The sequence below is a fragment of the Sus scrofa genome, chromosome 5 (assembly GCF_054392235.1).
Source record: "Sus scrofa isolate SSC_HxYL_T2T_F1_AM1 chromosome 5, Sscrofa_HxYL_maternal_Yorkshire_Landrace_v2.0, whole genome shotgun sequence".
In the NCBI taxonomy this organism is placed as follows: Eukaryota; Metazoa; Chordata; class Mammalia; order Artiodactyla; family Suidae; genus Sus; species Sus scrofa.
The window spans coordinates 91,399,895-91,422,400 of NC_139387.1; the positions used below are offsets into that span (position 1 = coordinate 91,399,895).

The following is a 22,506-nucleotide window of genomic DNA, read 5'->3' on the forward strand; positions in this document are numbered from 1 at the left end:
TTTGCTTCTTCAAAGCCAGCAAAGGAGAGAGTCTCTCTCAAGACGGGTGCTACAGTCTTCTGTAACATAATCACATGCAGGTAGTCCCTTATATCCTGTCACCTCTGTCACATTCTTTGGGTTAGGACCAAGTCCCTGCCCACACAAAGGCAGGAGTACTAAGAGTCGGGGATCATGAGTCACCTTAAGAGTGTCTGCTGCAGAAGGGAAAGGAAAATTGGATTCATCTTGCCCTCAGGGGTTTCTTTTTCCTAATTGTAAACAACCTGAGGGCAGGATTCACCTTTGCTTCATTCTTTTGTTCTTTACCGTCACCTACTCAACAGTGTCTTATATTTAGTAGGGACTCAGTTGGAATCTATAGACTTAATTAGCTATTATGCTATAAAACTACTATCAAAATGGAATCTCTAGTGCTTAGCTTGACAGTCTGACTGTAAGTTGAATGCCATTGTTTATGAATGAAGACTGTTAAAAATTAAATTATTTCTAGTTATGTCTGTTTTATCATCACTACCACCAAATAGTAACTTTTAATCTCTTTTCTCAGAAGAAACTACACTAGTGCTCTATTTGAAGTTGGACAATACACAGTACCTTGTTAAACCTGTAAATACACAGTGCCTCGTACAATCAATAGTAGTGTGAAGAGGATCTGGAATCTTAGGCCACATTGCTTTGAGAGACAGACAGCTATATAAAGTGGTCTTTTCGTAGTGTTTGATTTCTTTGTCAACATTTACTTTCCAAATCAGTAGGCAAAACTAATAATTGCTTTTAATTTTTGTCTATGAGAAAAATGTGAGTTGCCAGGTCAAAGAAGAAGTATTACTAACTTGTGCTCCTAAAGAGTCATATTCAGGATTGTAGAAATATTAATTATGTATATAATTAATTATGTGTAATATTTAATCATCCATTTGGCCCTGGACCAACACATTGCAAAACTGTGCTGTTTGTAGTTCTTCTTTCTTGGATAGATAAGGTAGAGGCTAGATAATCACAGAAGAACAAAAAATGGTTTTGCAGTGTGAACTAACCCAAGGCCAGAAAAAGAAAGGCCAACTCTAGAGGGAAAAATATACAACAAAGATTCTAGGTCTCTGTGGAATGAGGGAAAACCTTATAAATCAATGTTAATGTGATAGACAAACCAGCCAGGAATATCATAGTCAGAGGTAGGCATGGTTCATGTTGAATGTGAGAGGCAGGCAACCCCAGTTAGTAAACTTGGCCATAGAATAAATGACTACCATAAACAGCCAAAGAATACAGATGTGGGAGATCCTCAGTTGCAACTGTAGTTATGCATATACATTTTATAGACAGCAGCATCTTTGGGAACAGGAAAATAGGAAGAAAATATTAGTTGGATTTTGGTATAGCTCTGGAGAATTTTTATTTTTATCTTTTATTATCATCTAGGCAGAATTCTAAGATGACTTCTAAGATTCTTACTCTCTGGTGTACACATCTGGTATAATCTTTTTCTTTTGAGTGCCTCCTGTATAATCCTCTTCATTTGAGTTTGGGTAGAACTTGTGAATATAATGAGTTATCACACCTATGATTAGGTTACAAATCAGTCGATTCATTCAAAAGTGTGCCTAATTTAAAAGGGATAGGGTTTTTCCTGAAATTAAAGATATTCCAACCTTGAAAGCATAAGAGGGTCTATTGAGGGAACCACATGGCAAGGAATTGTGGATGGCATCTGGGAAGTGTGTGTGCCACACTAGATGAAACCATAGACCTGACAGGCACTGATTGAAGCCTAGTGAGACCCAGAGCAGAGGATCCAGCTAACACAGATTCCTGACCACAGAAACTGAATTGATAAATTTGTTTAGATTTAAGCTGCTAATTATATAGTAATTTGTTGTTCAGTCATAGAAAAAGAATGTAGTACCTAATATATGATCTAAGTATCTACATCGACACTTTCCTAAACGTGCTCTATACCTTCTTGACTTTGTGTCTATACTCAGGTATTCTCTTTCCTGGAATGATTTCTGCTGTGTATCTGTTCTAGTCATCATTTATGGCCCATCTTGTGTGCCATCTCCGTGTTGACAGTTCCCTATTTCCAGTGATGAATGTCATTTCTTTGTCTCCTGAATCTGCAGTGTACTTTGTATTTTTGTCATGTAACTTACTTTTTTTTTTTTTTTTTTTTTGTTTTTGGTGTCATTTTAGGGCTGCACCTGCGGCATATGAAGTTTCTCAGGCTAGGGGTCAAATTGAAGCTGTAGCTGCTGGCTGACACCACAGCCAGAGCAACGAGGGAATCCGAGCTGCATCTGTGACCTATACCACAGCTCATAGCAACATTGGATCCTACCTCTTGATGTAGCCTCCTCTTTGTCTTCTGGAGTAGGATATCTTTTTTAAGGTTTCTGGTCCATTTGAGTGATGATTGCTCAGCATTTCATTGTGAATTTTGTTGTTTTTAGGAGAGAAGTTGAGCTCCAGTCCTTCTATTCCACCATCTTAATCCCATCTCCAACACTGGATCTTTAACCCACTGAATGAGGCCAGGGATCGAACTTGTGTCCTCATGGATACTAGTCAGATTCATTTCTACTGAGCCAGTATGGGAACTCCTAACTTAACATATTTTACTTGTGTAAGAGTTGTTTGTATTCATGGTTTATGGTTTTGTTTTAGATTTGTTTATTGATTTGAATGGGAGATACATGCGTTTAGATGATCCAAAGATGGGAAAATGTATAATGAAAAGGGTTTTTAGCCCGGTTTGCCAGTCTCCCAGCCCTCTGCTACAGAGGCAGCCTTTCTTTTCAGTTTTTCATATATCTTTCTGTAGAGTTTCTATAAACAGGTATATGTATCCTCCTTCCTATATAGACAAAACCAACATAGTATTTATCCTCTCAATTTATCCTCTTTTCTTCATTGTGAGATGTATGAAGGATTTGTATCTTTTTCCTCCTTGTATTAATCTCCTGAAGTACACAAGTATTTGACTTACTGATTCTAACGTTTCCCACCAAACCTTTCATGTTACTTATGTTAACTCTTAATTTCATTTTAATAGTTTGTTTTTAATTTTTTATTAAAGTATAGTTGATTTATAATTTTTTTTTCTTTTTTGGGCCATACTGTGGCATATGGAAGTTCCTAGGCACAGGGGTTGAGTCAGAGCTACAGCTTCTAGCCTACGCCACTTAAGTGATGTTATATGGTATTTGTTTTTCTCTTTCTGACTTACTTCACTTAGTATGAGAGTCTCTGGTTGCATCAGTGTTGCTGTGAATGGCATTATTTCATTCTTTTTTTTATGGCTGAGTAGTATTCCATTGTTTTTATGTACCTTGAATTCTTGTATTCCATGTACTCTTAATCCATTCATCTGTTTGGTTGTTTCCATTGTCTTAGCTATTGTGAACAGTGCTGCAATGGACATACGGTTGCATGTATCTTTTTGAATTATAGTTTTGTCCAGATATATGCCCAGGAGTGGGATTGCTGGACTATATGGTGGTTTTTATTTTGTTTTCTGAGGAACCTTCCTAGTGTTTTCCTTAGTGGTTGTACCAGTTTACATTCCCACTAACAGTGAGGGAGGGTTCCCTTTTCTCCACACTCTCCCCAGCATTTGTTATTTGTAGACTGGTTAATGATGGCCCTTGTGACCTGTGTGAGGTGGTACCTCACTGTTGTTTTTATTTGCATTTCTCTAATTAGTGATGATGAGCAATTTTTTCATATGCTTACTGGCCATACATATTTGACAGATACTTTAAAATGTTCTCCTTAGGTGCCTCGTTAGTGCTTTAGTCTCATAAAATGTTCTCCTTAATACCTTTCTAGACATTTCAGACTCAAAACCCTTCTAGACATTTCACTGTTAGAGTGAATGCTGTATATCACAAAATGCTAGAGGCTTGTAACTTTAAGACATGTTTACTGGATTAGAACCACACAGACGAATATTTCTAAATTGGATATTAGTGTTAGCAGGGACACCCTTTCTATTTTCTCTGGCAATCCCTCTGCTGCTCATTTGGCAGAGTGGTTATTGTTTGAAGGGTCTTATGGGCATGGGATTGGAAATACTGCAATAGGATATGGGGTTTTCAGCTTGTATAAGAATTTGTCCGTATAAGAATTTGTGAAAATGTAGTTCTTTGAACTGGATATCGATGACCTGTACCCATGATGCTATTGGGGAAATGAAGCTCATAACATTTTCTGAAATTCTAAAAAAATAAAACACTGGAAAAACCTAACTCTTCTAATTGGTGAACGTGATTCTGGACCATTATATTTTGTTAAAGCTTTTGCTGACTTTTACCCTTTAGTTGTTTCAATTGCATTATTAGAAGTAGTGACTACTTCCAAGTTTCCTTTTCCTCTCATACCCAGTCTCTGAATATCTGATTCCTTTTCCTAATTGTTGAAATTAGAATGACTGAAAAAGAAAAGTTACCTGGAACTGTGATCCTAATGGGATTTAAAACCCCTCATGACTAAATTCTTATCAAGTTTGTTTTTAAAGTGCAAATATCTCCTCCTTTCTCTTTCATGCTTTCTTTATTCACAGTTGTGCTGCTGTGCACATCATTCAGAAAAATATAGAGGGATAATGAGATAAGAGAAATCAGCTATTAAAACCATTGTTAGCAGCTTTAGAAATTAGTGGATGGTTAGAGACTGTGTTTGATTGAATTTGAGTACTGAGGATTTATTGCTGAATTTAGTTATGCAAGCCATCATCTTTCCTATATCAAAGGATAACACTGATCTTGTTAAAGGAAATTTGGAAGTAGTTTAGTTTTCATATGACCTATGTATTGATAACTACTTCATAATTTTTTTTAGGGCCACACCTGTGGCAAATGGAGGTTCCTAGGCTAGGGGTCTGATTGGAGCTGTTGCTGCTCGCCTACACCACAGCCACAGCAACACCAGATCTGAGCTGCGTCTGTGACCTACACCACAGCTCACAGCAACACCAGATCTGAGCTGCATCTGCGACCTACACCACACAGCTAACGGCAACACCAGATCCTTAAGCCACTGAGTGAGGCCGGGGATTGAACCTGCATCCTCACGGATGCTAGTCAGATTCGTTTCCACTGAGCCACGACAGGAACTCTGATGACTACTTTATAATTTAATGTTTTCTCTGTCACAGGGATTATGTGGATGAAAATAAATTTCAGTCTTTATCCAACTGAGTTTAAGAAAATACTAAATTTAAAACTTTAGATTCCAAGAAAATATTTATTGATGTCCTCAATTTGTAAATATGTATGGTTTTCTTAAAAGATTCAGTGATTATGGTTTTTTTATAGTATTTTTGATTATGGTATTGTATTACTTTAATATAATATTTTTAATGGGACCTCATAGTGTTTTCCAGAGAGCATGGGATTCATTATTGTTTCTAATTGAGCTTTCTCATTTTTTTTTATGGCCCCACCTGCAGCACATGGAATTTCCTGGGCCAGGGATTGAATCTGAGCTGCAGCTGCATCCTATGCCACAGTTGTGGCAATTCTGGATCCTTTAACCCACTTTGCCAAGTTGGGGATGCAACTAGGACCTCCTCAATGGCCTCAGCCTCCTCAGTAGGTTCTTAACCCATTATACCACAGCAGGAACTCTTGTGTTTTCTAGTTTAATAAGCCGCTTATAAACTTAAGCAGGGAAAGATTATTCCTGGGTAACTTTGCATTTTAAGTAGCCTCAGTGTTAATATTGGGCAAATAATTGAATACATTTAATTTTTTAATAATATCAATTTATGGAAATTTATCAATTTATTAAGTGATTGTATAAACAACTTACATTAGTTTGATTGTTAGCTCAGTTACATAAATTTCTATGTAACTGAAATTATGACTTCCACGCAGTAGGGATTTACTGTATCTTCTCTGGTTGCAACTGACTGAATCCTAATTCAAATCAGCTTAGGCCAAAAGGGAATGTGTTTACTTATGTGACTGAGACAGAGGCAGGATGAAGCTAAGCTTCAGGAATGGATGGGACAAGGGAGTTGGGTATCGTCAGCAGGGGCTCATTTTTCGGCTCTTGCTTCTGCTTCAGTATGTTGGCTTCATTCTCTTAGGCCTAATTACTGCTGCTGGTAGAAAGGGACTTCAGTCAACTCTCATTCTGTTTCTAAATTAAAAAAAAAAATCTCATAGACATGTATAGCCTCTTAATTGGCCCAGCTTGGATCACATGTCCCTCCCTCTCCACTGGCCAAACAACTGTGGCCTAGAGAGTTAGGAAGGATATTCAGGAAGGTGCCAGTTCATATTGTAACTACAGAATTACAGAGATGAGATAGAAACATTTTCCAGTAGGTGGTGGGATGAGGGGTTGGGGGAGATGAAGAAATGCACAGTGAACACAATACCTTTGGAAATGGGAAAGGACGGGAAAGGTCTAGAGGATGTGTCATTTTTTAGGAGAGCTGCTTTAGCAGGAGGTGATAGGAGATCATTTGGGATGTGTGTTAGCGTTCTCCAGAGAAGCAGAATCAGTAACATAATATATACATAAATTTAATTATAGGTCCTCAAATCTGCAAGGTGAGTCACCAAGCTGGAGACCCAGGAGAGTTGATGATGTAGTTCCAGTATGAAGGCCAGCAAGGTTGACCCAGGAAGAGCCAGTGTTTCTACTTGAGTTGGAAAATAGGAAAAAACTGATATTCCTATTTAGAGACAGTCAAGCAGGAGGAATTCTCTTTTACTTGGTTTAGAGGCAGCCCTTTTGTTTTACTTCAGGTTTTCAACTGATTAGGCCCACCCACATTAAGGAGAGCAATCTGCTTCACTCAGTCTGGTGATTTACATGTTAATCTCATTCAAAAGCATCCTCATGGAAATACTAACAATAATTTTTTAATGGCTGTATGTTCCTGTCCAGGGATTGAATCTGAGCTGCAGTTGTGGCAATAACAGATCCTTTAACCCACTGCACTGGGCTGGGGATTGAACCCATGAATCCACAGTGACCCGAGCTGCTACAGTCAGATTCTTAACCCACTGTGCCCTAGTGGGAACTCCCCAGAATAATTTTTGACCAAATTTATGGGTACCGTGAAGTTGACACATGAAATGAACCATCATAAAGTAGTACATGCCAGAATATGGGGTAGGGTGTGTTTTGTACTTCACAGTTCTAATATAGAGCAAGTTAACATTATACTGATAAGCATTAAATATATAAATTGGCAAGCCTGTTTTTTCTGCATATTTCTCATTCTTATCGTAGCCAAAATGCACATAACTCTTCATCATTCTGTAAAATGGGAAGATAATTAGAATATGAAATGGGGTATATAAACCAATCTTATGATAAACTGGTGTCTACTGGCCTAAAAAACTGCTTAAAGGCTATCTGTATAGATATAAGGTCATAAATCTTCAAAAATATATCTGTTGAGTTAAAGATATAGCTGAAAATTTATTGAATGTTAGATATGATTGGGGAATATTTCAGTATCTGAAAAATTAAAGCTAGCTTTACCATTAGGAGCAAAGAGTAACTAACTGTTGGGTGAGATCTGTGTGTTAATTTTGTATTTGGCTTTCAGAAACAAATCTTTTCTGTTTTATTATATTCAATGAGTGGAATCTGTTTTGAAACCGTTTACCTTTTTCTTAATGGACTGATCAACCTTGTCCCTTAAGGACACTCTTTTGGCAAAGCTTCACATGGAGCCGTCAGGCATAGGAGAAATAATTACAGAGTCTAGTGCCAACATCACAAAGCAGGACAAAGAAGGGTGGATTTGGAGCTAAGACACAATAAATTGAGAACTAGCACACCTAGAACCAATATTTATTTCAATTTTTTGACTTAGGATTCCTGAATCATTTAGATAGTATAAATTGAAAGCTGAAAAATTTGAGGGCAGGTCATAGTTAAGAATTCACAGATTTTTCCTTCTTCTCAGAGCCCAGGCTGACTTAAGTCTCTTTCGGTCTTCTTGTATGCTAGTGATAACCAAGCAGGTAGCCCTTTGAAGGTAACAACTGTCTACAGAGATTTGGATCTCACCTGGTCAAAGGCTGTAAAAACCTAAGCCTGTTGGTTACCTAACCAGGAAACCTTCCCAAAGTAACTCCAGTTAAGCTTCCAAGCTTATTGCCCTAGGGAGTTCATTTATATTCTTTCGAGCTCTTAGCTCCAGTTTTCTATCCAAATGGAGTTTATTTTTTTATATATATAATGTTTAAAAAATTTTTTTTCATTATAGCTGGTTTATAGTGTTCTACAATTTTCTACTGTACAGCATGGTGACCTAGTTACACATGCATGTATAGATTCTTTTTTCTCACATTATCATGCTCTATCATAAGTGACTAGATATAGTTCCCGTGCTCACTGCTTATCCATTCCATTTTTGCATCTATTAACCCCAAGTTCCCAATCCATCCCACTCCCTCCCCCTCGGCAACCATAAGTCTATTCTCCAACTCCATGATTTTCTTTTCTGTGGAAAGGTCCATTTGTACCATATATTAGATTCCAGACATAAGAGTTTTCTATTTTTATTTTTAATTTTTTAATTTTTTTTTTCTTTTCAGGGCCACACCCACAGCATATGGAAGTTCTCAGGCTAGGGGTCCAATAGAAGCTACAGCTGCCAGCCTATGCCACAACCATAGCAACTCCAGATCCAAGCTGCATCTGCGACCTACACCACAGCTCATGGCAATGTAGGATTGTCAACCCACTGAGTGAGACCAGGGATTGAACCTGCATCCTCATGGATACTGGTGGGATTCGTTTCCACTGAGCCACAAGGGGAACTCCCACATGGCGTTTTATTTATTGTCTTTGTCTTATTTCTGTGTCATTGTCAGCCTTCCTCCAGCCACCATCCCTACCCTTTGTCATGACCTTGATGACATTTATTCTAGGTTTTGGGGATACAACAAAATAGACAAATCTCATATTCTCATGGAGCTCATCTTTTTAAAGGGGAAAGAAAAATAAACATTACTAGGTGATGATAAATACTATGAAGAAAAGTGAGGTAGGTTGAAGAAATAAAGTAATGAGGGTGCTGTTTCACATAGGTAAGGTTAGGCTTGGCTGATAGAGTACTGGCAGTGTAGTGTCAAAACCTGTAAGTGTTGAGTATACATTTGTATAATGAGCAGTTCATCTTAGTGTCCTAGACAATGTTAACCCATAAACTGAACTAGGAAATTGGATATTGCTGCAATAACTCAAATATTATCCTGAGGACAATTCCTTTTGAGTACTGTCAGTCTTTAATATTTCCTATTGTAAATGCTGCCCGTGTTGATAAGTGAATCTATAAAGTAACACACCAGGCAGTGCTTTTGACAGGCATTATAAGCTCATTATCTTTTTCCAGAGACTGTTGCTCCTCCTGTATTTACCATCTCTGTTAATGGTGCACCACCATATTCATCCTGTTGCTTATGCCATTCGTTTGCTTTCCCCTCATTCAACATGCATTTAAGTACCTGCTTGTGTTAGGCGCTGAGAATCTAAGGCAGAAACGAATTAGGGTCAGGTAAGTGAGGTGCTTGCCTTGGGTGTAAAAAGAACATGTCAAAGAAAACCTTAGTAATCATGATAAATACTATTTTAATTCAATATTAAAAATCTATGTATGCAGAAGAATCTGTGATGAATGAAATTTCAACATTAAAGAAGGGATTCAGTTTGCCTTGGCATGAACCCAGAAGTGAGTGCTTCACTTTGCTCATCTTATTTCTGGTGCTGCTGACCATGTAAGGGGAATAAGCCATAATGTATGCCCATGGTAAGTTTACCAGTAGAGGGAGAGAGGCATGTGAATAAGTACAAAAATAAAAGTCCACTAAGGCAGAGATGAAAAAAAAAGGGGTTCAAAGAAGACATTTCTGCAAGGGGAATATAGGGATTAGGAAAGAATGAGGGTCATTGTAGACATTTTTTCTTCCTTACTTTTACCAAGTTTTGGCCTCCTTTCAAAAATCTCTCTTGAAAATAACCTTTACTTTTCTCTAAACCCATCATTAACCCTATTTTCTTACCTCCTTTCTCTTCCGGATTACTCCTAACTGGACTGCTGCCAGAAAGGCATTGTTAAAACGCAGAGTATCATGACCCACTTCTGCTTAAAATCCTTTAATAATTATCAGCTACCTTTATTAGAAAAGCCTGGCATCCAAAACATTTAATGATCTGAGCTCTGCCTTTGTCTTGGCATTCTCCATGGATTCAGACTTATCAAACTCTGTATGGTTCTCCAAATGGCTTTGCACATGCCATTTCCTCTTGGAAAGCTCTTGCTTTTCTTCTCCCAGCTAAATTCTATTCATGCATTAGCACTCGGAACAGACATTGCCTTCCCAGGGGCTGTGGTTTATATGTATATATCTTTGGTGCCTAACACATACAAGCAGTTAACATTTGTAAAATATCTAGATCAGCCTTGGTGAGAAAGAGTCCTTACTTTTGTGCCCATGCACAAAGCCTCCTTCCTTGCCAGCATGTTCTGTGTAAACATTGAAGTGCCTAAGGATAGAGGCTATCTAACGTTCATTGGATGAATCATCTTCTCCGCCTGGTTGCTGAGTTCTTGCTCTACCACAGATGCCCATTTGAGTATTTATACTTTGTATCTATTTCTGTAGAGTCATCTGTATGTGTCTTTTATAGACTTTGTGTCTGGTCATCCATTATTGCTCCTTCCAGGCTCCTGATCATTTTGCAGAGCTATTAGCCACTGCCCAATAATTCATACCTATCCTTACCTTAAAACACCTCTCTCTCATACAAAGGTGACGAAGCTCTGCCTGATGGTGGGATTTCCCTTCACCACTGCTCTTTAGAATAGTGCTACTCAGACTGACCATGTGAAGGATTTTTTTTTGTTTTGTTTTTAGTCATCATGATCCTTTTGTGAAGTATTAAACCACACACTTGGCTATTGTAGTAATGTAAAATTGTTATAAATGTTTTCAAATGTGTACTCTAACTTTTTATACTTGTGTATATATATTGTTGTAGAATGATAAAAAAAGCAGTTTGTGAACTAGCTTTAGTCTATGGAACACATTTTAAGTAATACTGTGGTAGTTCACTCCTGCCTAGGGCTGTAGGGTGAGAGCAAATTTTATTTTGCTCCAGCGTATCGAGCTGATCCACTCATGAGCTATGTGTCTTTTTGCAGGAACCTCTCTTTGAGGTTTGTACAAATCTTTGTTATTTCATCTGTCCACATTATTCCTTCTGATTTATTACCTGGAACAGGGCAAGGAGGAAGTGATATTAGGGGCTTTCTTTGTCCCTTTCTATTATAATGGCACTTATTTTCAGAGAACCAATGTTCAGGTTCTGACTGCTAATAAATATGTCCATCCCAATTTTATGTACTCAGGGACAGGTACAAAACCAGATGGTGAATCTGCAGACCCACTGGGGCAATTGTGAGATGGTCTTGGGCCAGAACTCCATTTATTATCTGGCCTCTATATGTTCCCACACCAACTTGGTGGCCATAAAGTACGCTGGTATTCAGTGGTTTTGAATGGTATTCGAAGTATTGGGTACCCTGGTTTCAGTGTTAGTCTAGATCTTATATGGAATAACCCCTGTTTGAGCTGGGTATTACTCTTTCACCAGCTACTCTGGTAAATAGTAGCACATCCCTTTGGCGAATGGTTAGAGAAACATTGACTTTTTTTACTTAAGAGGATTCCATGTCCTGTGACATTAATGGGCTTTATGTCTCTGAACTGGCTTGGATCTGAAAACTTCACACAAATCTTCTCTTCAGTTCTTAGTCTTTTTTTTTTTTTTTTTGGCCATAAAAGCAAAAAAATAGCATTATTTGCTACTTGTTATGGGTTGAATTGTGTCCCTTAAAAATTCATATCTTGAAGTACTAAACTCCAGTAATTCAGAATGTGACCTTATTTGAAAATAAGGTCATGGAAAATGTAAGATGAGGCCATACTGGAGTAGTTTGGGCCCCAATCCAAGGTCGTTGGTTCTTATAAAAAGGAGAAATTTGAACATGGAAAACATGTACAGAGGAACGCCAAGTGAAGAGATCAGAGAGATGTTTCTACAAGCCCATGAATGCTAAAGATTGCCAGCAAACCATCTGAAGATAGGAGAAAGGAGTGGAACAGATCCTTATGGCCCTGCTGCCACATAGATCTGACTGTAGCCTCCAGAACTGTGAGACAGTAGATTTCTGTTAAGTCACTCAGTTTATGGTGCTTTGTTATGGTAGCCCTAGCAAATGAATATACTACCCGTCTCTTTGACCCTGCAAAGAAAAATGGCTAATGATTTATTAGCCATAGTCACAGATCCTTGCAGGGCAAGGTTCTTTGGTTACTGCTCTGACCTTACTGTTTTTTTTTTTTTATGGCAAATACATTCAGCTTGCTTTTAATAGTTATATGGTACCTCTGGCGCCTGCTATTTTGGTGTCTTATCGCTCCCATTCACATCCCATTAGTGTTTTAGAACCTCCTTAAGGTTTTCTTGCAAAAGTTATATTCGAGTCATAGGAGAGTGCCTCCATGTTAGCACACTTTCCTCTCTCTAGTATTCCTCCCCACGTCTCAACACCTCAAGATACACTTCCATATGTGTGCGTCAGTTCTTGATGACGCATGTCACACAGGCTCAGCAGCCTTTGGGGTGAATAAGCTATTTCTTCCCATAGCAGAGACTGTACTTTCACAATTGGAGCAATTATGAGTAAGATTTGACCCTAGTTATTGGTCTGGAGGTAATGAGGGGAGGCAGGGCAGATCTTAAAGGAGGACAGCTTCTCCAAGTATGGCTTTCACCAGTCTCCAAGCAATTAGAGGCTGCTTTCCTTTATGAAAGGGAATGGAGTGGATCCTTTCAGCCAGGAAGTTCAGCAGAATATGAGTGTTTAATGTTCTTAATGAATCCAGTATCATCATCCCATGTTTCACTGTCCTACTCTTTTCCTGCTACAGCCCTGATTACAGCATGGGAGACCTGCTGGGGCAGTACGTTTAGTTTTTGTAGCTCAGCTACTCAGTCAAATTTTTGACCTGATTTTCAGTACAGTCTGCTCTCTGGGTACAGGAGAAAAGGTTTACATTAAATGCTGATTTTTACAGCATTCTGTTTTTTATAGAATGCAGCCCTGCATTTTGATAGATGGCTTATCCAAGCTTGCCAGTCTCATTCATCAAAGCTTCTAGAGCAGTTAACAAATACTAACTCCAAAGTCTTAGAGTTTATGATCACCCCCATATCTTTCAAGTATGGAGCTGTTGTATAAGCTTGTACTTTCTCCTCCCTCCTGTACCATGTATCAGTCCACCTCAGGTAAAATTTCAGTCTTGTCCTGCTTTGACATCTTGTGGGTTATCATGCATATACCATTAGGAATTGGATTCTTTTCTTTCTTTCTTTCTTTTTTTTTTTTTTTTTTGCCTTTTCTAGGGCTGCACCCGTGGCATATGGAGGTTCCCAGGCTAGGGGTCTAATTGGAGCTGTAGCCACCGGCCTACACCACAGCCACAGCAACACCAGATCCTTAACCCACTGAGCAAGGCCAGGGATCGAACCTGCAACCTTATGGTTCCTAGTCAGATTCGTTAACCACTGCTCCATGACGGGGACTCTAGGAATTGGATTCTTGATGCCTCCTGACCAAGCCCTACAACTCCTAAATCCCTTTCTGAGCATGTGTTTTCTAGCACCACTACTATTACCAACAGTCTTTTTTTTTTTTTTTTTTTTTTGGATGCGCCTGAGGCACGTGGAAGTTCCTGGGCCAGGGATCAAACCCACGCCACAGTTGTAACCTGTGCCACATATGTGGCAACTCTGGATTCCCCTGTGCCAGAGTGGGAACTTTGATATTTCTTATTTCTAAATTATTTGATTCCTCCTTCTGTTTGATTTCATTATTAATTTATCATCAGCTAGATTGAGGAAATGAAGTTAATTTTCTTTGTCTTTTTTTTTTTTAATGGCTGCACCCATGGCATATGGAGGTTCCCAGGCTAGGAGTCTAATTGGAGCTGCAGCTGCCGGCTTACACTGGAGCCACAGCAATGCCAGATCTGAGCTGAGTCTGTGACCTACACTACAGCTCTCAGCAATGCTGGATCCTTAACCCACTGAGCAAGGCCAGGGATCGAACCCGCAACCTCATGGTTCCTAGTCAGATTTGTTTCTGCTGAGCCATGATGGGAATTCCTAAAATTAATTTTTCATTTGAAAATTAATTTTCCAAAGGAACATTTGAAGGCAAAGCATATAAGGTAAAATATCAATAATTTTATAGTTGAAATTTTTGGGAAGGAGAGGCAAGTTAGAGAAGGAATACAAAAGAGTATTAATATTGAATATTATTATTCGATATTTAAGTATTAAATACTTAATAGAGTTATACAAAATAAGGGTCAGAGAATTAAAAATTTATATCGACATTTCATTTGGATAATATATGTAGTTGGAGAATAATAATACCTGGCAAATTGCTGGAACAATTAATAGTCATTTGGTGTCACTAAGAGAACAATAAATTGAACTGTGGAAGACAGCAAAGGTTAATTACAAACAAATCATGCCAAATAATTTCTTTTTGATATCCAGGCAAGTTCAATGAGTAGACAAAATCTGATGAGCTTAAGGTATATAAAATGTTTAATATTCTTTTTTTATGGATTCATTAGGTTATCTAATATGTAGATATATGCATGTGTGTATAGGTTGCCACATTAAAAGCCTTTTATAAAAACAGCTTTTTTGAAATATAATTCTCATACCAAAGTTCAATAATTTTTAAAGTATACAGTTCATTGTTTTTTAAAAAATGAATTTGTAGTTGTGAAACTATTATCACAATATAATTTTGGAATATTTTCATCACCTTAAAAAGAAACCCCTGCACTTGTAGGAAGTCAGATTCTCATTCCTCCCATCACTTCAGCCACTAATCTATTTTCTGTTTCTAGGGATTTGCGTATTCTGGACATTTCATGTAAATGGAATCATACAATATAAGGTCTCTTATGACCTTTCACTTAGGATATATTTTCAGAGCTCATTGATGTTGTTGCATATAGCAGTACCCCATGCCTTTTTATTGCCAAGTAATATTCCATTGTATGATTTTTTTTTTTTTTTTTTTTTTTTTTACAAGTTACAGAATACTTAAAACTTTCTTATGTCTGTGTTTGAGATGGAAGGTAACTAAAATTTTCAGGGAGTGTATATTGTTGCCTCAATCATCTAACAGGGAAAACAGTCATTGTATATATTGCATCTCTTGTTACCCAACTATGATTTAGAATGAGAAGCATAGAGGAAGGAGAGAAGAAGAGAGAAAAAAGAGGAATTAAGATATTGGAAGAAAGAAAAAGTCAAAGTGAAGGGAATTTTTCAGTAGAGACTGGGTGATTATGCTTTAGAAATGCCCTAAGAAAATTCTGAGGTTGACGTCGGCTCCTTAACAACTTGAAAAATTGGTAAATCTGTTGAATCATTACCTTAAACAATTTGATAATGTTTGGTGTATTTTTTGAGAATTAGCACAAATTTTGTCCTGAACATAGTAGATACAGGATAAATAAAATTCTCAGGAATTTAATGATTCTATATTGAATTGCAAGATTTTTACTTCTATCCCCTCTGAAATATATTCTTCTTAAAAATGAAAGGGATATTATTCTGATTTTAACTTTCAGGGTTATAATTCATGCTACATTCCTATCTAGGATACTAGGTGATCCAATGCCAGGAGGCCCCCCTTTTTTTTTAATCTTTTTAGGACTGCAACCACAGCCTTCTCAGGCTAGGGGTCAAAGTGAAGCTGTAATCTCCTGCCTATGCCCCAGCAACACCATGTCTGAGATTGATCTGCGACCTTCACAGCAACGCCGAATCCTTAACCCACTGATCACTGATCGAGGCCAGGGATTAAACCCGTGTTCTCATGGATCCTAGTCGGGTTCATTACCACTGAGCCACAATGGGAACTCCAAGGGTCTCTTGTTAATCAGAACTTTGAAGGAACCATAACCTTTTAAACACACCACCACAGCATTCTCTCAAGTCCTTTCGGGTCTAAAATTTTATGATTTGCTACCATGTTGTTTCTTGTTACTCTTCTGGGTGAGCTTTAAGACTAAAACCTACTAGCTAAATAAGATTTATATCAGAACAATCAGGTTTTAAAAAAGAATTTATATTAATATTCTTAAAAAGTTAATATTGCCAGGTGGCACCAAGAGCAAAAAGTAATCTATCTACCTTCTACTCCCTTGTTAAAACTAAAGTGTGATTTTAAAAGAAGAGAGTTAAAACTAAACAGAAACAATAAAGAACACCATTTTAAATGCTATTGATAGGGATGGAGTCGACACAGGTAGCTGTCGAAGTCCTGATAAAGGACCATATTTAAAGAGGGAAACTTAGGGGACACTGGGAGATCTCTGTAAGTAAATAAATTGCTTAGAAGAGCCATCAGAACAAGGCAGCTTTGCTTCCTTAGTGGAGCCTTGAGAATTGCCTCAGGTCGTTGGGTGGGGGTTGGGATGAGGCCCGCATTCATATTCAGACCAAGGGCAAGAGTTTGAGGACCACCCTTCTGTTGATCTGAATACACACCTTACTAAGGAGGAGCTACTACTCCCAGAAAGGAAGGGGCAGGCTTTTCCAACCCCTACTCCCCTTGGATGATAAAAACTGTAGCCCATCGGATCCTCGATCTTCGATCTTGGGGGCAGAGCTTCTGTGCCTGCGCTTGCATCTCACAAGTGGCCTATCCTAATAAATCTATTTCTTGCCTATCACTTTGTCTCTCACTGAATTCCTTCTGTACAGCCATGAAGAACCTGAACCTCAGTGAGTCCAGACACAGGGTGAGTAATTCTAATTTAAAACCTTGGGTTCAAGTCCCAATCTGGGTTTAGGCTGGGTTTGAATCCTGGCATGTGGGTTCAAGTCCCAATCTGTGTTCTGGCTAGGTTCAGGCAGTTAATACTGTCAGTTTCACTATCACTTTCTATTCAGCTTGTCTTGAGAAAAGTGTTGCAGCCAAAAATGTGGCCTCTGTACACTGGCACCAATTAAGTTTCAGAGACAGAGTCTGAGGAAGAGAAAGAGCAGCTTTACTGCTTTGTCAGGCAAAGGAGAACACAGCAAGCTAGTGCCTTAAAACCATGTCCTTTCCTGGGAGGAGGTCTCAAGGGGTTTTATAGCAAGGGGTTTAGCTTAGAGGGTAGGGTTATTGATTAAGGTGTCTATATTATTCTTCATCCATAGATCATTTCAGAGTTGTCAAATCTGGCGTCAGGGGGTCCGGTGATGGTTTCTGGTTGTCTTCAGGGTTATCGTCCCTTGACCTCTCTGAAATGAAGATTGCTTGCAGGGAAGGGGTGTCAGGGAGTGTTTTCATTACAAAAGAAAACACTGGGTGCAAGATAATTCTATCTAGAAAGTAACCATTAGTAAAAGAAAGCAACTAAGCACGAAAGAGATCATTTGTGAAAAGCCAGATGCTAGGTGTAATATAACTCTAGAAAGTAAATATTAGTAATAGGTTAGTGGGCCAAGGTGGGACATAACATACTGGAGACTGTATTAACTAGTTTTTAGCTGTAACAATATTTCCTAATTGTTAACTCTTGAGTCAGCCTTTTGAGACTGAAGGGAGGCCAAAGGAAAGGCCTTTTACTTCAAAACACAAAGATTTAGGATCTGGTACATGGTTTCTGTATCCTTCTCTGCTGATGCTGCTAAGGGGGTACCAAATGCTGCTTACGAAGAACCTGTTACACTTCTCTGTGAAGCAACTGGAACAGCAAATGACAACATTTAGAGAACACAGATGGTTCAGTGTTGCTTCTCCTAATTGTTGAAAATCCTGCCATAGGGCTGCCATTACTGGTCTTATCATACTGTTAGATGTTTCTCAGTTCATGCTTTTGATGTTAGTAACTTCTGAGGATAAGCATGGCATATTTAGAGATCGTCAGGTACCTTTGATTGCTGTAGCACAGGCAGCGTGGGGCTGGAGGGTGGGAATAGGGGGTTTGGGGAGGAGAATAGTAGCCTGGGGAGATGGAAGCAGCGGTAAGCCTAGGGAAAATGTTAAGCCTAAGGGAAATTAAATACAGAACTGATGGTGCTTAAAAAGACCATCAGTGATTTCCTCTGACACATTCAAGTGCTCATTATATAGTTTAGCATAGAAGCACCCCCCCATCCCTGTCAGATAATTCCCACTCCCATAAACCTTTTGTTGTAGCCATCATCACATTTTCTTTTCCCTAAAAATGCCTTGCATTTTCTTGCTTTTATGCCTGTTCTTATGTTGTATTCTCTCCTCTGATATTTGACTGTACCCTTCAGTCTACGTGTGTAAGCTCTGACTTCCTTCAATATTAGCTTCTTTCTCTGTGCTCCATAGCATCTTGTGAATATCTTGTTATAATATGGCACATTCCCTTGTGGTTATTGTTTACCTATCTTTTTTTTTTTTTTTACCCTAGACTTTACTTTCATGAAAGACAGGTACTATGTTTTATTTATTGTTATATTTTACACTCCTTGTACTCTTTGTGGCCTACAGTAAATATTGAATGGAAGGCAGAGATAGAATAGTGAAGTATATGAAGGAGAAAGTATAAAAATGTGTTATTTTATCTTATTTATTTATTTATTTATTTTGACTTTTGTCCTTTTAGGGCCGCACCCGTGGCATATGGCGCTTCCCAGGCTAGGGGTCTAATTGGAGCTGTTGCGGCAGCCCTATGCTAGATCCAAGCCGAGTCTGCGACCTACACCACTGCTCCCGGCGCGACGGGAACTCCCAAAATGTGTTATTTTAAAAGACAGTTGTATCATATTTTTTCATTGGGTTTTACTTTGAATCCAGTGCTGTTTAACAATGTAAAGAAATATAATTCTACAGATATTATTAATCAACTATAAGACTAAAGAGTTGTGAAAACTTGTATGCTGCCTGTCCCAGAAGCAACCCGAAAGTAGAGGGAAAGAAAATGAGAGGATTATAGTCCAGTTCTTTGAATCCACTGGCCAAAAAAACCCATCCAGCAGATAATGTTATGCTAGATATGAAGCGATTGATATGATTATTGTTTGTAATTCTAGTCAGCCCTCCCTTGAAAAGTATCTTAAGCACAAATTTCTGCTCATTGTGCGTTACTTCTCTGGAAAGACTCTGTTTGGACAAAAGTCACAAAGAGGGTAATGTGGTATTAGAATGAATTTTCAGTAACAGAAAGGTTTAATAATGAAGAGAATATAGTGATACTCATAACTGGATTATTCACTTGAGTTCCTTCCCCTTCTTTCCTAATCTCGTTATACCTCATTTCTAAATGCCTAGGTTGATGCCTTTTGTGTTTGAGAAGCAGACTTGGTTAATACCAGTCTGCAAATATCTTTTTGGAACTGTTCCTTCCAGTTTCAGTCTCTGATCCTCAAACCTGGGTGTATGCCATAATCCTAAAATTCTTGATAGAAAAATATAGATGCCTGGACTACTTCTGAGAATTTCTGAGTGTGGCCAGAACACTCTCAATTTTTAACATATACAATAATTTGGGGTTCCCGTTGTGGCGCAGCAGAAACAAATCTGACTAGGAACCATGAGGTTGTGGGTTCGATCCCTGGCGTCACTCAGTGGGTTAAGGATCTGGTGTTGCTGTGAGCTGTGGTGTAGGTCACACATCTGGCTCGGATCCTACACTGCTGTGGCTGTGGTGTAGGCCGGAAGCAACAGCTCTGATGAGACCCCTAGCCTGGAAACCTCCACATGCCGTGGGTACAGCCCTAAAAAGCAAAAATATATATACTTATAGACACCATAGTTTGAAACCCTGGTTTGGATCTATCATCTTTAATGTATCCTTGAGGTCAGATAACTCTGCATCACCTCTTTGAGATTGACCTATTCCTTAATTTTTCTAACACCCATCAGAAGGTGGATATCTAGATGGTACTTACTATGGGCTGAATTGTGTTGCCTTTCAAATTTGTATGTTAAAGTTCTAACCCCCAGTACCTCAGAATGTGACTATATTTGGGGATTGGCTCCTAAAGAGATTCTTACATTAAAATTAGGTCATTAGGATGGGCCCTAATCCAATACACCTGGACTAGTATCCTGATAAACATAGATTAAGACATTGATGTGCATAGAGGAGAGACCATGTGAAGACGTAGGAAGAAAACAGCCATCTACAAGCCAAGGAGTGAGGCCTCAGAAGAAAACAAACCTGTTGAAGTTTTGATTTCAGACTTCTAGCCTCCAGAATTGTGAGGAAATAGATTTCTGTTGTTTAAACCACTCAGTCAGTGACACTTTGTTATGGTGGCCCTGGTAAACTAATGCAGTACTAGTCCTTGTTGTGTGTCTTCCATGTACGAGGCAATTCAGAGCACTTTATTGAGCCCCCTAAAATGTTGCTAGCTCTTGTGTGTGTGCGGAGGGAAAGAGGAAGATGTAGGTGAGGAACCCAGAGACATTCGTGAATGCTCTGATATATCCTCTTCCCTGCTGCCCACAGACTTTAGAATTCCTTTTTTTATTACTCTCATTCAGCAGGAATCAGGTGGCATTCTTTTTTTAAAATGGAAATGTAGTTGATTTACAATGTTCTATTAATTTCTGATGTACAGCAAAATAATTCATTAGGTTCTTTTGGGTCATATTTTAGATTCTACATATAAGTGATATCATATGGTATTTGTCTTTCTCCTCCTGACTTAGTATGATAATCTCTAGTTGCATCCATGTTGCTGCAAATGGCATTATTTCATATTTTTTTATGGCTGAGAAGTATTCCATTGCATATATGTACCATATCTCCTTAATCCATTCATCTGTCCACGGACATTTAGGTTGTTTTTACATCTTGGCTGTTGTGACTAGTGCTGCTGTGAACATAGGGGTGAATATATCTTTATGAACTATAGTTTTGTCTGGATAAATATGCCCAGGAGAGGTATTGCTGGATCATGTGGCAACTCTGTTTTCAGGTTTTGGTTTTTTTTTCCTTTTTTGGCTGCTCTAGGGCACCTGAAGTTCCCAGGCCAGGAATCTGATCTGAGCCACCACTTGGGACCTACACTGAAGCTTTGGCAATGCTAGATCCTTTAACCCACTCTGCTGGGCTGGGAAATTGAACCTGTGTCCTGGCACTGGAGAGAGGCCACAGGTCCCATTGTGTCACAGTGGGAACTTCTGTTTTCGCTTTTATTGAGGAACTGTCATACTGTTTTCCATAATGGCTGCACCAGCTAACATTCCAGGTAGCATTCTTTTTTTGAATTTTTAGAGTCGCATCTGAGGCATATGGAGGTTCTCAGGCTAGGGGTAGAATCAGAGCTACAGCTGCCAGCCTATGCCACAGCCACAGAAATGCCAGATCTGAGCTGCACCTGCAGCCTACACCACAGCTGCAGCAACACCAGATCCGAACTGTGCCTGCGACCTACACCACAGCTCATAGCAATGCCGGATCCTTAACCCACTGAGCGAGGCCAGGGATCAAACCTGCAACCTCATGGTTCCTAGTTGGATTCATTTCCGCTGCACCATGATGGGAACTTCTGAAATGATTATTTTGATTCGAACCAACTTAGTAGTTCTGAATATGGATAAATATTAGAATTACTAGGAGGGATTTTAAAACTAGAGTCTCAGATCCCACCACAGATCAACTGATTCATAGTTTTTATGCCTAGGTCCTTTGTTTCTGTGTTTTACAAAAGCTCCCTTGTGGTCTCATGCTCATTAAGGCTGGAATACCGAGGTCTGATGAATCTTAAATAGTGTGTGTAATGTGGAAGTTGGCACTCAAGTAGGAAGGTAAGTGATGGGCCATCACTTAAGTGCAAAGATTTGCTGAATCAATTTTCAGAGTACAGTGTACTCTGTGCATGATTTAAAAAAATATTATTAGTGTCTCAAGAGGTAAATGGAGTAAATGAAATAGCATTTTTGATTGAACTAAACACTTTCAAGGGTAGAGGATGGAAACTGAACTCAAATGAGCATCATCCTAAAGGAGCATGCATTAGTTCATGACATGGAAAGGGCTGGGGTAGCACCTCTAAAGCAGTGCTGTCCAACACGGTAAATTAGCTGTGTGTAGCTACTGATCACTTGAACTATAGCCAGATTTTCTGTAAGTGTGAAATATACCCTTGCTTTTGAAGACTTGTTAAACAGAAAGAATGTACTGTTAACCGTTTTTTATGCTGCATACATGTTGACCTGATAATATTTTAGACATATTGGGTTAAATAAAGTATATTTTAAAAGTTAATTTTACCTACTTTTGCTTCTTTTTAATATGACTACATATCTGGATCACATTATATTGGACAGATAGTTCTGCTCTGGAATCTTTGGGAATAGGGGCTCTGTCTAGAGGCTTTGGTCTTTCACCACTGCTTCTCTGGGTGTCAGCCTCATTCTCTCCAATTGCAGAAGACTTGTCTTCCAGAGTGGGAACC

At 38.7% G+C, this 22,506-nt stretch overlaps 1 protein-coding gene and 1 long non-coding RNA gene across 51 annotated transcripts in view; both read left to right on the forward strand.

Annotated features, from left to right (window-relative positions):
- ANKS1B (ankyrin repeat and sterile alpha motif domain containing 1B) overlaps positions 1–22,506 on the forward strand; it is a 1,062,966-nt gene that overhangs the window by 48,810 nt on the left and 991,650 nt on the right. The window lies entirely within an intron of this gene.
- On the forward strand, positions 1,917–9,836 carry LOC146403537 (uncharacterized). Its single transcript, XR_014804302.1, has 2 exons — positions 1,917–4,348; positions 4,791–9,836. It is a non-coding gene; the product is annotated as an uncharacterized LOC146403537 (long non-coding RNA).